Source organism: Hibiscus syriacus, unplaced genomic scaffold (assembly GCF_006381635.1).
Source record: "Hibiscus syriacus cultivar Baekdansim isolate YM2019G1 unplaced genomic scaffold, ASM638163v2 tig00110584_pilon, whole genome shotgun sequence".
Lineage (NCBI taxonomy): Eukaryota > Viridiplantae > Streptophyta > Magnoliopsida > Malvales > Malvaceae > Hibiscus > Hibiscus syriacus.
In genome coordinates, this window is record NW_024062792.1 from 4,619,805 (window position 1) to 4,637,154 (window position 17,350).

At 35.8% G+C, this 17,350-nt stretch overlaps 1 pseudogene; it reads right to left on the reverse strand.

The window, feature by feature from the left end:
• The window catches only part of LOC120133533, a 36,653-nt pseudogene extending 21,794 nt beyond the window's left edge, over nt 1–14,859 (reverse strand).
• Nucleotides 14,860–17,350: the final 2,491 nt, after the last annotated feature.

A 17,350-nucleotide genomic window follows, 5' to 3' on the forward strand; every position in this document is an offset into this window, starting at 1 on the left:
GGTTGAGGGTGTTACAGGAACACTCATTAGTCCGACCGTCCCAGCAACATAGTAGCAGTAAAGGTAGAGCTCATCGAAGTCCATATATCTGGACTTCTTTAAATCTAATCTCATTCCTTCTATCATGTCCTTGAAGGGCTAAAACAAAGAAAAATCCATGGTTGGTTTTTAAAGGTCATGCAAAATGAGGTCTTTAACTGTGTAAATCTGCAGCAAACTTGTATATCTACATGGTACTTCAAGACGGTATCAGCAAAAGCGTCATCGAGCATATCGTACGGTCAACCTTAAAAAATATTGTCTAATCTTTTCTCCCATCAGTCAAGAGCCCTCGGTGTAATGTGTGAAGCATTAGGTCCATCAACAAGTTGGTTCTCCTGCACCAAACTGCATACCAGAAGGCAAAAAAAAAATTAATAACCAATTGTGAAACACCTAGCAATGATGCTCAAACTCAAACTTCATTATCGGATATGACCATCTCTCCGACATGTTTTTAATGTACTTCGACGGTCATATACTCGTGCAAGTGTTTTTAGAGTGTCGGGCACGGATACTTCAAGAAAAATAAAGAGACAAAGCAATTTAAGACACAGTGAAATTAACTTTCATCAATGATGTTCATTGCAATTCGTTTTCGTTTAATGCAAAGAAGCCTACAGCCAGAGAATAGGAGAAGTTCCAAAGCTAGGATTCAGACTCAAAAGATTAAATCGTTTTATTTTTTATATTTTTTAAAGTTTATAAATTTAAAATTAATTAAAAATGTAAATATGAATTTAAATTGACTCAAATAATTCTAACAATTTAAATCTAACTATAATTTTTAAAAAAAGTGTTTGTGTTAGTGGTGGTTTAATTGGCTTCAATATACCTTAAATAATGTTATTAGCCTAACATTAACAACTAAGTGATTTGGCCTGGTGGTTGGACGTCAAGCCTTTCATCCCTTAGATCCATGTTTAAATCCTATTGTTGTAAAATTTTGTAGAGGTTTAATCCCTCATTTCTTAATTTAACAAAAAAATCATGTGTCATGTGGTAACATCTGATTGGTTGATATCAATTTAGTAAAATATAATTATTTATTATTAATTATTTTTTTTTAAAAATTGCTGACGTGGCATCACACGTGTGCATGCCATGCTAGAATTTAGTCTACGTGGATATGCCACATCATCATTTATTATGATATGGACATGCCACGTCAGTATCTTCCTCCACATGTTCTTGCTGAGTCAGCTTCAGGCGTTGATCATCAGTTGACTAACGATTTTCATCCAACGAGAGTGTTTTTTGACCCAAAATGAAACGTTGAGGGATCAAATATTCCAAAAAAAATAAGGGCAAAATCGTATATATTGTCAAACGTTAGGGATATTTGTTTGTATTGTGCCTATTATTTAAAATAAAATAATAAAAATTATAAAATAAAAGTAGAAGGTGGTGAGACGTAACTGTGAGCCACCGTCGATTACCGTTGATGGTGGTTGTTCGGTATTAAATTTTATGGGTCAATTCATCTTGATATCTTAAGTTTGAATCTAATAGGTGTTTCATCGAAAAATATTACAGAACTTGTCAATCTTGATTTAAACGTTTTGATTTTTTCAGCTTCCAATTTCTTTTCTTAATTTACATTTTCCGCCGATAAAAATTAGATTTAAGCAGTTTACCATGTGGCTGGATATCATTTGTGTAATTTTCTTTTACCGCTTGTTCCACCGCTTCTTCTACGGCTCCAACGACGTTTTGGACTTGGAAACCTCTGATTTCAATGCTATTTTTCTCCGTCTCTAATAGGTATTACTTTTACAATTTCAACATTTTTTCCACTAATTTCGTTCTTTTTCTTGTTATTTTCATGATTTTTCTAACCATTTTTATAAAACAAAAATAGTGGAACTTCATTGATTTTAGTTGAGCTTGTTACTGACCTGAGCTTGATTGTGCAAGTATTAGGCTGTTATGGTTTGTATGGTTTAATGGAAAATTGAATTCTTAGAAAGATCTTTCTAGTAGTAGCCATTTCTTTCTGATGGAAAAGGCTGTGAATTTATGTAACCCCTCATACCTATGCGGGTAATCTGATCCGATCTGGGATGTCATATTAGGGCCACCGGAGCGACCCACTGTAAAAATATCAGAAAATTTAAAACTTTTATTAAAACATGTAACTCGTAAAATGATTTATCAGTATACAGAGATAAAACAGATTTTCAGACTCATATATATAAAATAAAATACAATTACATGCCACATGTACCATACTCTGCAAGCAACGCCGAAAGAACTCTCTTACTGATGTCGATAGATGTACTATACGATTCTTTTAACATGAAAATGTGAGTAACAGAGTGAGCTTTGGAAAACTCAGTAATACAGTACTACCAGTTGATGCTACAGGTCATGCAGATAACAGATAGGCATAATTGACCAATTATATACATCCATGTATTTACCCATTATCAACATGTTCCATAAAGCATGCAAAGAGGTAGTAAAGTATTACCTCAATTTCTGTTCCATACTGATTGACCAATTTAATTCCATTCTAACGCCCTCGATCTTGAAATTAATGTCCAATAATTTCTTAGATACATAACAACAAAAATTTCATCAGAAACGGAGCTTAATTGCAAAAAACAGATTGAATTGGGTGATAAATTAATGAAAAACATATTACTGGGTTCAAATTTGGCAAAACAGACTTCGGAATCGGACTCATGACGTCGAAAAACATAAAATCTAATTTTTCGAAAATTTTGCTTTTTAGACAAAGTCAACGCCAGTCAATGGTCAGTGCAGGTCAACGGCTCAGTCAACTTAGCTCAGCTCAACTAAGTGGCTTGGTGGCTTGACGGCTCGGCTCAGTGGCTCACCAAGTTGCCACACAAGGCCCACTCGCAGGGGGTGGTGAGTGGGTGCACGTGTGGAGGCCTAGGAGGTCGAAAAAATTCCATAAAAATTTCTAAAATTATTTTTAGGGATTTTGAGACACATACCAACATCGGTTCACAATTTTGAATAGTAGAGAGTTCAATTCCGAAACATCAAAAATTTAACTTCCTCACCCCCTCACGCGCCGTCGGAGACAAAAAGGACATCGGTGGACTCGGAACGATGCAAGGAACACGATGGTGCGGGAAGTGTCGAAAACGGAGTAACGATCGACGACGAATCGACTATTTTCACGGTTTTGGAGTTTAAAAACTTTGAAACTTTGATTTGAATTTTACGGCGAACAGCGACGATTCACGACAAGAAGTTTGAGGGGTTTTGTTCTCGGATCGACAACGAATACGATGGTGGTTTCGGATCGATGAACGGTGGCCGGACGATGGAGAAATCGGAGCTCAAAGTAGTTGACCGGGGGAGAGGAAATGGGAAACATTCTGGGAAAATAGACGGGGGAGGGGGTTTATAATTCTCACCTAAAGAAAAATGGGTAAATTATGAGTTTAGTCCTCGAATTCCTACACTTCATAAAATGGTGTACCAACTTTACGATTTTACAATTTAATTCTTAATTTCTTCCAAAATATCACTTAAATTCAATACTTTATAACTTCTAGAATTTAGTCTCTAAATTAAGGTGTTACAATTTACACTTCGTTTGTTGTTGTTTTTGTTTTTTTTTTAATTTCTCTCAGGTTTTGAAGTGAAACGGAAGAATGGGTTTGAATATGAACAATTTAAAATTGATATTTTAAATCTTCGGAGTAATAAAGTCCATGATTTTACTATGTAGAGTGGGAACAATTATTGTTTTTTGGATAAGAAAAATTTTATATCCAGAAGGAAGTAGAAACCTGCTACAATAAGTCCAGTAAAAGAAACAGAACAATGGGAAACATATACATCAAAAATCAAACTATACCCCATTGATTACAAAGAAATAAATTAGTGCTATCTAATCTATTGATAGTTCTATTTCTTAAATAAAAACCTATAGTCTGCTTAATTACAAGAATAATATCATCCACTGATTTGTTGATGCCTCTGAATATCCTTCGATTCCTTTCCTCCCAAATGGTGTAAAAGAATGCACACCAATACTGTTTAAGAATAACAGAAATTAAAGATTTACCCTTCCATTTCACTATAGCCCAAACCAGAAGATTCGACCAAGTTAAATGAGGTTTTTGAATGCCTGAAAGATGTAGAATGGAATTCCATATTGAAGTAGATACTTTGCAATATGCAAATAGATGATTTCTCGTTTCGCTACCTTCATAGCAGAAAATACAATGATCGTTTGTGACAAGACCGAACCTTTGCAACCTTTCTTTGGTGGGTAGACGATCCAGAACCACCAACCAAGAAATGATATTGTGCTTCGGTATGTAGAGGGGAAACCAAATGAGTTTATGCCAGTGAACTCTGTTACTTTTCGGTCGAATCTGCTCCCAAATATATTTTGGACTGGTAATTCCTGAATTGAGAAGAGGTTGAGCAGCACTTCAAAGCTTCATAATTTTCTTGAGACTCCAACTGCAAGAATTTTTTTGATAAGGTGGATCATGCATGCTCTATTCCAGTTTTTGATGTCTTTAAGGCCTAAACCTCCTTCGGACTTAGGGGTACAAATAGAGTCCCAACTAACGCGAGCTCCCGTAGATGGGATATCCGACCCTTTCCAAAAATATCTAGAACAAACTTGCTCAATTTTGTTGGTGATGGATTGAGGCAGTACAAGCTGCCTGCACCAGAAGTTGGTAACGCCGAAGAGGATAGTTTTAACAAGATCAAGCCTGTCGCGTAGCTCAATTTCATCCTAGACCATTTGTGAAGCTTGGCTTGAATCTTATCTGTTGAGTTAATCGATTGACGAATATGGCCAAGAAGGGGTTGAATTGGCAATTAAAATTTTGGTGGAAGCTTTTGTAGAAAATTGAAAGAAATTTGCACAGCGATTTAGAGTGGTTCGACTTTCTCAACCAAAGTCTACATCCACTACCTTAGCTATCCACACTAAGGATTTTCCACAAATTCACTAATTTGTCTTTCTTTTGAGGACAAAGAATAACCTTACAAAACCTCAAGAATTATACCCCAAATTCTTGAGAACACTCTCTCCCAAAGAGAACAATACAAATTTGTAAACTTACAAGGAAATCCTCACAAGGTAGATTGTTTGCACAATTCTAGAACAAAGAAAAGAACACTCAAGAATGAATACAATTGATCACAATAAGTGTTCTTGAAAGCAAAATGAATATTGAATGAAAAATAGGCTTGAAATGCTCATACTTGAGGTTTGATGCTTTCTCTTTGTTTCTCTCTTGATTCTAGTTGCTTGATGTTTCTTGTTATAGATCAATGACTTCTAAGCTTGCTTCAATACACCATGAATCACTTCTGAACGTTGGGGATGATTAGTGGAGATAATAGAGTCGTTTTAGTGTGAAATCATTTAATAAAAAAGCTTGGAGCGTGGGGGGAATCGGTACCCCTCATGGGGAATCGGTTCCCTATGTGTAAAATTCAAATATTTTGACCGTTGAACAGTGGGGGGAATCGGTTCCCTCCGAGCATACTGGAATTCTCGGAGCCAAACCATTCAGGGGGGGAATCGATACCCCCTTGGGGGGGAATCGGTTCCCTCTGAGCAATCTGGAAATTTTGGCTTTGAAATGGTTCAAAATATTTTGTAAAATTGTTTTGAAATTATTTTAAGACTAAAACTTAATTTTACACTTGAGTAAGGATTAAAAATGACATTTGAAAGATTTGGAATAATATTTTAATATTCGAATAATTATATCGAATATACTTAGAAAATCTTTTTGGAAAATCTTAAAATTTATTTAACTTAATTTGTTATATCGAAATATCAAAATGTATTCAACAATCTCCCCCTTTTTGATATAACAAAACATTTTGGTAATTTTAAGATTTTGAAATCAAGTTTTGAAATTACTCCCCCTTACTCTAACACTTCTCCTCTTTAAAACGCTTTTAACATTTCTCCCCCTTTTTGTTAAATCAAAAAGACTTTTAAAAGATATTAAACAAGGTTTTGAAATCATTCAGCCAACTGATTATATATATAGTTTAAGGTGCTAAGATCACAATCAAGAGAAACGTTAGCCATTAGTTTCATAATCAATATTCATAAACAATGTGACATGGTAAAATTGGTCATTTATCTAACATGATGTAAATGATGTAATAATGAAGAAATTTAACCACACCAAATATATAAGTTCAAACATCCATAATCCATCAAATAAGTTCAAATATCCAACAACAAAAAGAAAACAATCCAAAAACATTCAAAATGTTTAAACAATAAGCTTTAAGTTCAAAGTACTAAAGCAAAACACAGAATCAAGCATCCGTAGGAGGATCGGGAAGAGGAAAACGAGCTCGCATAGCGGCCATCTCATGAGTGAGTTCATTAATACGAGCGTTGGTTGCTTCATTGTTTCACGCATCTCCTGGAGAATTTCCAATTGTTGAGCTCCCATTGTGGATAAATGGGACTCTATAGAAGTGAAGCGCGAATCTGTGGTAGCATATCGGAAATCGAATGTCTCCATAAAAGATTGAAAATATGGAGGCATTTGATTCGTTTGTTGTGCTTGCTCCTCGGGCTGCTCCTCGGGCTGCTCAGGCTCATCTTCGGCTTCATCGATGTCTCGCATTAATTGTTTAAGCTCGGGATCGTCGTCAGCTTCTGGTGGAGCTCGTGAAGAACTAGCTCCCGGAGTATTTTCAGAAGATCGAACCCATTCACCGGTTTCCTTATCCTTTATCCATCCTGCTCTCGTTAAGGAAAGAAGATTAATTTGTTTCTTTAGAGGAAAGACGACATCTACACCTACTCTAAGCCCGGCTTTAGAAAAAATATTACTCAGAATGCAACCGTAAATTAGAGATGAACAGAGTTTCTTGTTAGGAACAAGATTTACAGTTTCACCGATTTCAGCAAAAATAATCTGAGGTAGGTTTATTTTAATACTGTTTTGGAAACAATGTAACCACCAAAGATCTAAAGCATGAAGAGTATAGTAACGACCTCCGGATGGTCGAAACCACCAAGAAATCAATAGATGAAGAAAATGATCATGAAGGTCTAAGACACTCGCATTATCCCTTCTTTTATAACGAGAACCTAAAACCTATTTTTCATTTGATATACCATCATTATCTAATCCTAATGCTTTGGCTATGTAAGCCGAGTCAATATGTAAGAATTGTCCTAGGAGGTAGGAACGAACTCCTATGGTTTCAGTTTGAGCTCGGTTTTTGACACAAATGGCATAAGAATAAAAGATGTGAACAAGTTGATGGTAAACTATAGGTTCAATGTCACAAAGTTTATCAAATTTCCACTCTTGTAAAAGAGGAAGATATTTAAAATCGATATCTATCATAGCTTGACGAGAAGGGATACGTTCTTCTCTAATTTTGTAAGAGTCAAAATATTGATAATACCAAAAATGATGATTTCTAGGACAAGGATGATTTAAGCACGAGTTTTGGATAGTCATATTAGGATCAATGGAATTAGGATTAGGAATTGGAATTTCAAGAATAGGAGGAGGATTTGGAGGTGGGTTGGATTGACGGTTTGAGCGACTAGATGATGACCTAGCACGTTTAGGATTGGACATGGTTTAGGAAATCGAAATAGAATGGATAACCTGCAAATTGGAAAACACAAGTATGCAATTCAATTAATCCCAAAACTCAATTGAGTCCTCAATATTTCAAGGTTCTCTAAACCAATCCTAACGGGAAAAGTTTTTGAAAACTATTGAAAAATAAGGTTTTGAAAAACAATATATGTATAGTTTTCATAACAACAACATAATTCAATCAAAACACAATAATTTGAAAAACATTTTTTTTCAAAAATTTCAAAAATTTTGGAAAATTCTTGTGTTTTTGATGAAATTAGTTGTAATATCTAGTTTCTAATCACTAAACAATCAATGCCCAATCACTATTTCTATCTATAACTAATTAAAACTAGTCATATGTTCAAAATCAATGAAATAGAGAATTTAGAAAAATTTACATTGAAAGATGAGATTGAGTGGATTTTGATGTTGTTTGCACGATTTTAATGATGCTAGCAAGTTTAAAAGATGATATTTGAAGAGAATTCCGATTAAAAACATTGTTTTGAGGTAAAGTGGAGATATGGAGAGAGTAGAAGAGGAGAACGGCGGTAATGAGAGAATAAGAGGGTTTGAGATTTTTAGGAGTTCTGCCCGTGTTAAAATCCAGAACCCTAGGGGGGTATCGATTCGCCTAAGGGGGGAATCGGTCCCCATTCAAAGGGGGAATCGGTTCCCTCATGAGGGTATCAATTCCCTCTGCACCAAAATCCAATTTTAAACACACAACATGCTAAATTAACTTTCTCTAGTGGTATTGGCAACTCATATATTGAAAATTAATCATGTTCAAATAATCAAATTAATCTTTAAACTATATTTCAACATAAAGTTAATTTTCATCAAGAATCATAAACTCCCCCTAACTAATAGCAATGAATGCAATCAAAAATTACTATTCTAAGCGTTTTTCATTTAGTCTTAAAAGTGCTAAAATTATTTTAAACACTAAGTGAAGATAGGTTGGTCAAACCTAATTCTCTCCTAAGTGTCCAAAATCTTTCCTTGTCTAAAGGTTTTGTAAAGATATCCGCTAATTGGTGCAAAGTATCAAAAAATTCTAGAACTACATATTCCTTAGCGACATGGTCTCTAATGAAGTGATGTCTTATTTCAATGTGCTTAGTTCTAGAGTGTTGGATGGGATTTTTAGTGAGACAAATAGCACTAGTATTGTCACACTTGATAGGAATGGTACCTACTTCAATTCCATAATCAAAAAGTTGTTGTTTCATCCATAAAACTTGTGCACAACAACTACCAGCTAAAATGTATTCGGCTTCAGTGGTAGATAATGCAACACAATTTTGTTTCTTTGAAAACCAAGAAATCAGCATATTTCCAAGGAATTGGCAAGTACCGGAGGTGCTTTTCCTATCTAATTTGCATCATCCATAATCCGCATCAGAAAAGGCATGCAAGCTAAAGCTAGAGTCTCTAGGATACCAAAGTCCTAAACTAGGAGTGTCCTTAAGGTATATAAAGATTCTCTTAACAGCTAGTAAATGTGATTCCTTAGGGCATGATTGAAATCTAGCACATAAGAAAACACTAAACATAATGTCTGGTCTACTTGCAGTTAGATAAAGTAGAGATCCAATCATTCTATATAATTTAACATTTACCTCCTTCATCCAAGTCAAGCTTTGTAGAAGAGCTCATTGGAGTGTCATGAGGTTTCCCATTTTCCAGTCCAAACTTCTTGAGCATATCTTTGACGTACTTAGCTTGATTGATGAAGATGCCATCTTTTCTTTGCTTGATTTGGAGTCCCAAGAAAAATGAGAGCTCCCCCATCATGCTCATTTCGAATTCCCTTTGCATTAGCTTAGAAAATTCTTGGCAAAGAACATCATTAGTAGAACCAAATATTATATCATCAACATAAATTTGAACTACTAATAAATCTTTACCTTTATGCTTTAAAAAAATATAATGTCAACCTTCCCTTTTGAAAAACCTTTTTCAATTAAAAAATTTGACAGTCTTTCATACCAAGCTCTAGGAGCTTGTTTTAAACCATAAAGTGCTTTTGTCAATTTAAGAACATGATCCAGAAATTTTGAATCTTCAAAACCTGGAGGTTGTTCCACATACACTTCTTCTTTTATAAAACCATTTAAAAATACACGTTTAACATCCATTTGATATAGTTTAAATTCATGAAAACATGCAAATGTTAATAACATTCTAATTGCTTCCATCCTAGCTACGGGAGCGTATGGTTCATCATAGTCTATGCCCTCTTCTTGAGTATACCCTTGAGCAATAAGTCTAGCCTTGTTTCTCACTATATTATCACTCTCATCATGCTTATTGCTAAATACACATCTAGTACCTACAGCAGATTTATTACTAGGCCTTTCAACTAATGTTCATACTTTACTTCTCTCAAATTGATTTAATTCTTCTTGCATAGCCATAATCCAATGTTCATCTTTTAATGCTTCTTTAATATTCTTAGGCTCTATGCATGAAATAAATGCAACACAATTACAAATATTTCTAATAAAAGATCGAGTTGTTACCCCTTTGGATGGATCACCTATAATCTCACCATCCTTGACATAGTTGTACTCTCTTGGATAAGATACTTCCCTTTCTTCAATGGTTGGATTCTCAAGAGGATCATGAGTTACCTCATCTTTTGTTTCTTCCTTTGATGATGGTTCTTCAACGTCATGTCTAACTTCATTTGTATTTATAATACCTACATCATCATTCACACAAGAATCCTTCCTCGGAAGGGGATTATCATCGAAAACAACATGTATAGACTCTTCTACAACTAAAGTTCTTTTATTAAATACTCGATAAACTTTAGAATTTAAGGAATAACCCAGAAAAATTCCTTCATCACTTTTAACATCAAATTTGCCAAGGTTTTCTTTACCGTTGTTCAAAACAAAACATTTACATCCAAAAGGATGAAAATAGCTAATGTTAGGCTTTTTATTTTTGAAAATTTCATATGGAGTTTTTTTTAAAATTGGCCTAATCATTACTCGATTTACAACATAACAAGCGGTATTTGTGGCTTCCGCCCAAAAATATTTTGGCAAATGTTTTTCACAAAGCATGGTTCTATCCATTTCTTCTAAAGTTCGATTTTTCCTCTCAACAACTCCATTTTGTTGAGGGGTTCTAGATGCTGAAAAATTATGGCTAATACCATTAGAATTACAAAACTCAATAAATCCAAGATTTTCAAATTCAGTGCCATGATCACTCCTAACACTAGTTATAGAGTAACCTTTTTCATTTTGGATTATTTTTGAAAATGTGATGAAATGTTCTAATGCTTCATCTTTAGTGCTTAAAAATAGAACCCAAGTATAACTAGAATAGTCATCTACCAAGACAAATGCATATTGTTTTCCACCCAAACTAGTAGTCCTAGTTGGCCCAAAAAGATCTATATGGATCAATTGTAATACTCTACTAGTTGATACATCATTAATGGATTTAAAAGAAACTCGCTTTTGTTTTCCTTTAGCACAAGCATCACAGATTTTATCATTATCAAATTTAAGCTTAGGCAACCCTCGAACTAAATCACCTTGAATTAGCCATTGCAAAACACTCATACTAGCATGTCCTAGTCTCCTATGCCATAACCAACTATCATATTCATCCTTAGCAACTAGGAACAAATTAGTCATATCAATAGAATCTAAATGCATCATGTATATGTTTCCTATTCTATAACCAACAAACATAATCTGATTAGATGCAATGTCAATGACTTTACAACCATTAATATCAAACATGACATTGAATCCCTTATCACAAAATTGACTAATACTCAATAGATTATGATGTAATCCATTCACATATAAAACATTCTTAATTTGTATGGAAGAGGTATTACCAATAGTACCAATACCTTCAATGTGACCTTTTGAATCATCACCAAAAGTCACTTCTCCTCCATTTTTGGCGTTAAGCTCAATGAACCGGCTTTTGTCTCTGGTCATGTGTCTTGAGCATCCACTATCAAGGTACCATGAATTTGGATTTGTTTCCCGTGCCTTGTAGCAATGCTCATTTTCCTACAAACATAGATTAATTTCTAATTTTTGGTACCCAAATTCTTTTGGGTCCATATTCATTAGTTTCCAAAATCCTAGTCCCCTTAGGTATCCATTTGTGTAGGATATCCTTATCTTTAGTAGTAATGAGCTCTTTAGGAACCCATATACTTCTAACAATATTTCCATTAGAGGTTCTTTGGGGACCTTTATGATTGTAGTTTTTAAAACTTTTTCTAACAAAGTTGGATTTTGAATTTTCTCCATTTTCAAAACGTTTTGTTCCAACTTTATTAAAATAAGCTTTAAGATCATCAATTTTCTTTTGATGATCTTCATTTACCTTTGAAAGTAAATTTTGCAAATCCAAATTTTTCTTTTCAAATCTTCTAGTTTAATTTGCAAATCTTTGATTTTACTTTCAAGATCGTTGTTGGTTTTTGATATGATTTTATTTTCATTTTTCAATTTTGAAACATCATTTTTATATTTTAAAAAAAAATCTCATAATCCGAAGCCAACCCATTATATTCCTCTAATAGCTCATCATAGGATAAATAATCAAAATCATATGAGTTAGAGGTTACCTTAGAATCTTCCCCGAATGCCATCAAGAACAAGTTTGCTACTTCTTGTTCCTCTTCGTCGGAACCTTCTTCATCGCTCCATGTAGCCACATGAGCCTTGTGCTTATTCTTTGATTGACCATTTCTCTTTAATTGTGGGCAATCATATTTGACATGCCCCGGCTTTTTGCATTCATAGCAAATGATCGGGTCCTTCTCCTTTGGTTCATTTTTGAGGCCTTCATTTCGTTTGAATTTTCTTCCTCGGTAAGGTCTCATCATTTTTCTGAATCGTTTAGCAAACAATGCCATTTCCTCGACATCGTCATCTTCGTCCGAATCACTCTCATCTTTTGTGGATTTGAGAACAACTCCAATGTTTTTCTTCTTCTCCTTCTCCTTTGATGTCTCTTTAATCTTATCAATGTCCACCTCATCTTCAAGCATCATTTCATGAGTAAGGAGTGAACCGATTAGCTCTTCAAGAGTTAAGCACGTTAGGTCCTTAGACTCGATGATTGTTGTCTTCTTTGATTACCATGATTTTGGAAGGGAGTAGACTAACTTCCTCACAAGCTTTTCATTTGAAATGATCTCTCCATATGATTTGAGACCATTGACAATTGTTGAAAATCTATCCGTCATAGCTTTGATATCTTCATTTGGTTTCATCCTGAAATTTTTATAGTTATGCGTTAGAATACTAATTTTAGATTTCTTTACCTCATCGGTACCTTCATGAGTGACTTGAAGTTTGTCTCATATTTCTTTGGAGGTTGTAAAAGATGAAACTATTCCGTATTCATCTGGTCCAAGAGCACAAAATATGATATGGATGGCTATAGAGTTGAGCTGGAACATTTTTGTCTCTCCTTCACTCCACAATCTTGGATGCGTGAGAGGCTTGATGTATCCTTCTTCTACGACATTCCATGCTCCCATGTCACTTGCTTGAATGAAGTACATCATCCTATTTTTCCAATAGGCATTGTTAGCCCCATTAAAGAAAGGAGGCTTGTTGACGGGCATCGAATCGAGACTGGGGTCGAAGTTTGAAGTAGAGGCCATTGATGACTTTGATTATCGATGTAACTCTTCCCGAATCGACTCAAGAGGTGATTAAACCTTCAAATGAGTTAGGCTCTGATGCCAATTGTTGAGTTAATCCATTGAAGAATATGGCCAAGAGGGGCTGAATTGGCAATTAAAATTTTGGTGGAAGCTTTTGCAGAAAATTGAAAGAAATTTGCACATCGATTTAGAGTGGTTCGGCTTTCTCAACCAAAGTCTATGTCCACTACCTTAGCTATCCACACTAAGGATTTTCCACAAAATCACTAATTTGTCTTTCTTTTGAGGACAAAGAGTAACCTTACAACCCCTCAAGAATTATACCCCAAATTCTTGAGAACACTCTCTCCCAAAGAGAACAATACAAATTTGCAAACTTACAAGGAAATCCTCACAAGGTAGATTGTTTGCACAATTCTAGAGCAAAGAAAAGAACACTCAAGAATGAATACAATTGAGCACAATAAGTGTTCTTGAAAGCAAAAATGAATATTGAATGAAAAATAGGCTTGAAATGCTCAAACTTGAGGTTTGATGTTTTCTCTTTGATTCTCTCTTGATTCTAGTTGCTTGATATTTCTTGTTATAGATCAATGACTTCTAAGCTTGCTTAAATACACCTTGAATCACTTCTGAATGTTGGGGATGATTAGTGGAGATAATAGAGTCGTTTTAGTGTGAAATCATTTAATAAAACAGCTTAGAGCGTGGGGGGAATCGGTACCCCTCATGGGGAATCGGTTCCCTAAGTGTAAAATTCAAATATTTCGACCGTTGAACAGTGGGGGGAATCGGTTTCCTCCGAGCATACTGGAATTCTCGGAGCCAAACCATTCAGGGGGAATCGGTACCCCCTTGGGGGGGGAATCGGTTCCCTATGAGCAATCTAGAAATTTTAGCTTTGAAATGGTTCAAAATATTTTGTAAAATTGTTTTGAAATTATTTTAAGACTAAAACTTAATTTTACACTTGAGTAAGGATTAAAAATGAAATTTGAAATATTTGGAATAATATTTTGATATTCGAATAATTATATCGAATATACTTAGAAAATCTTTTTGGAAAATCTTAAAATTCATTTAACTTAATTTGTTATATCGAAATATCAAAATATATTCAACATTATCAAAAAGAGGCTGACAGTCTTTTAAAGAGAGTTTCCTAGTGACCAAGGGGATTCCCAAGTACCTTATAGGCAAGAGTCCATGTTGGAAACCAGAAAAGTTAATGATATTATGAGTAGAATGAGCGGAGATGCCAGCTGTAAAAATCTCACACTTGAGAGCATTAAGGTTAAGCCTAGATAGCTCATAGAAATAATCAAGAACATAAATAACTCCCATGACAGATTCAAGGTTACCTTTGTAGAAAATTAACAGATCGTCAGCGAAAGTAAGGTGGGTCAGGCCAATTTTCTTGCACTTTGGGTGGTAACTAAAAATACCTATGTCAGCTGCCTTATTAAGGAGTTTGGATAAAACATTCATGACAAGAACGAACAGTAAAGGAGAAAGAGGGTCTCCTGAACAATTACTGTTGTTAACATGGAAATGTTGCATTTTTTGTTGGCATAGCAAAAAAAAATTAAGTTGCAGAAGCACCAATCACAAATTATCTTAGGTTACTTTGTTAGCTTATTTGCAACCAAAATTGACATTAACAGAGTATTTCGGTAAATCTATGTGGCCGTAATCAAGTTCTCTCATTTCTTTATTAACTGCTTCTTTTGATGCAACTTCATTGTAGACTTGAACAACTTTATGGTGGAAAGGTGTACGTGGGGCTTCGTATTCCAGATGCCGACACTGGTTCTCGACGGAATATCGATATTGTTCTCGTTACTAAAGGGTAATGTGTTTATGCTTTTTCATCTTCATTGCATTTTCTTAGAAAATTTTTAAGCATCTATTGTTTCCTTATTTTCATCTTTGTTTGGTGTTGCAAAGATAAGATTGTGTAATTAATGGAGTTCTCCTCAATGCTCATTTTTTGGTGCTTTTTTAATTCTTGACTTCTTGAAATTTAATACATTTTTTCAGAGAAGCAGCGGTTATTTCTGTCAAGAATCGAGCAGGCTTCGTTTCTGTAAATGAGGATGGTAGCTGGACTTGTGATGGTGGCAGTACCAGGGCTGTGTGTCATCCTGATCCTGTAAGTCACCATGTTCATATCTGCTTCTTCAGGAACTCAATGTATATGGCATGCTTACGGATGTAAATGAATTGAGCTTGAAAGAATGTACTTTTGTTCATGTTCGTTTGTTTATTTAAGCTCGTTCATATTCAGTTACGAATTCCAAAATTGTGCTAGTGTTTGTTTGATTTCAAACTATACGTTTTTGTGTTTGTTTGTTTAAATTAAATGAATATTTTCGTCAATATTAAATAAACATGGTGAACTTTAAACGCCCATGCCCATGAACATATGATATAACATGTTTATGAACAATTAAAATTATGTTCATGAATAATCATCTAGCAAATGTCACGGGGCTAGACTGCTGCTAGCAAGCTCGTGTGGCCTTAGTCGTTTTCGAGGTCGAAACTCGGCTAAGTAACCCAAACCTTCACTAAGCGAGAATGCTTAGAACGTTGCAAAAATAAAGGAAATGGGAAAAATAGAGAGATGGGCGCTCAAATGGAGAATAGAGAGTTTAGAGTGAATGCTAACTTGTATTCCTCAATCTGAAGTGAGTAAATGAGGTGGGGGTGAGCCTCCTTTTATAGTTGGAGCCCCCTACAATCAACGGTTAAGATTAAATTACATCAACGGTCAGAAAAGAGCCCTACTCTATCTCTAAATTAAATAATAATTAGTGGGAATTATCTCTAAGATAATTTCAAATAATTATCATGCCTCTTCTCTCTCCAAGGTGGATGGGCCAGCTCTGCTGGGTCTTCTAGAAGGCCCAAAACGTGGCAAAGGTAGTCTCTGGCAGCCTTGAACGAACTGGGCTCGGTCTTGGGCTGGCGGTCTGTGACATTCTCCCCCACTAGTTCTAGCGACGCCCTCGTTGCGCGACTAGAGTGAAACTGGTCAATCTTATCTCGGAATTGCCACAAGGCTTCGGAAGGTTCCCAACTTCCCTCACTCTCCGGAAGTCCCTTCCACTGAACAAGGTATTCATGCCTTGGTCGTTTTCCCACTCCATGAACGGCTCTCTCTGCGTGGATAGCTTCTACTTCTCTCGTATGAGACCTTTACCCCGACTGGCGCTCGGTGTGACTTGCCTCGATCTAGCTCCTCCTCATCCTGATGGTATGGCTTTAACAAACTCACATGGAACACCGGATGAGCTTTGATGGTCGAAGGCAACTCCAATTTGTAGGCCATGGTGCCTACTCGCTTCAAAACTTTGAATGGCCCCTCGTATCTTCGCACAAGCCCTTTGTGATATGGTTTGCGCAAGATACCACTTAATTTGGCAAGGACTCGGTCACCAACCTCAAAGTTTACATCCCGACGCTTTCGATCTGCCCACTTTTTGGTTCGCTTCCCGGCCTTGTGCAAACAAGCTCGGGCTAGTTCATGTTGTTCTTGCCACTCCTTGGCAAATTGGTATGTTGTTTGATTTGGCCCTTGGTACCCAGTCACAACCGCATTTGGTGTAAGCGGCTGCTGCCCGATAACAATCTCAAATGGACTCTGATTGGTCGCTTCACTCCTCTGCAAATTGTAGGAAAACTGGGCTACATCCAACAATTTTGGCCAGTCACGTTACGTGGCACTCACATAGTGCCTCAAGTAGGTCTCTACGAGTGCATTCACTCTCTCGGTTTGCCCATCCGTCTGGGGATGAACACTTGTCGAGAAGTTCAAGCTTGATCCCATCAATTTGAACAACTCCTTCCAGAACCTCCCAGTAAACCTTGTGTCCCGATCACTGATAATCGTCTTTGGAACACCCCAGTACTTCACCACGTACTTGAGGAAAAGACGAGCGGCCTCCTCGGCTGGACAAACTTTGGAAGCTGGAATAAGGTCCCATACTTGGAAAATCTATCCACCCACGACCATGATGCTAGAAAATCCATCGGAAACAGGCAACCA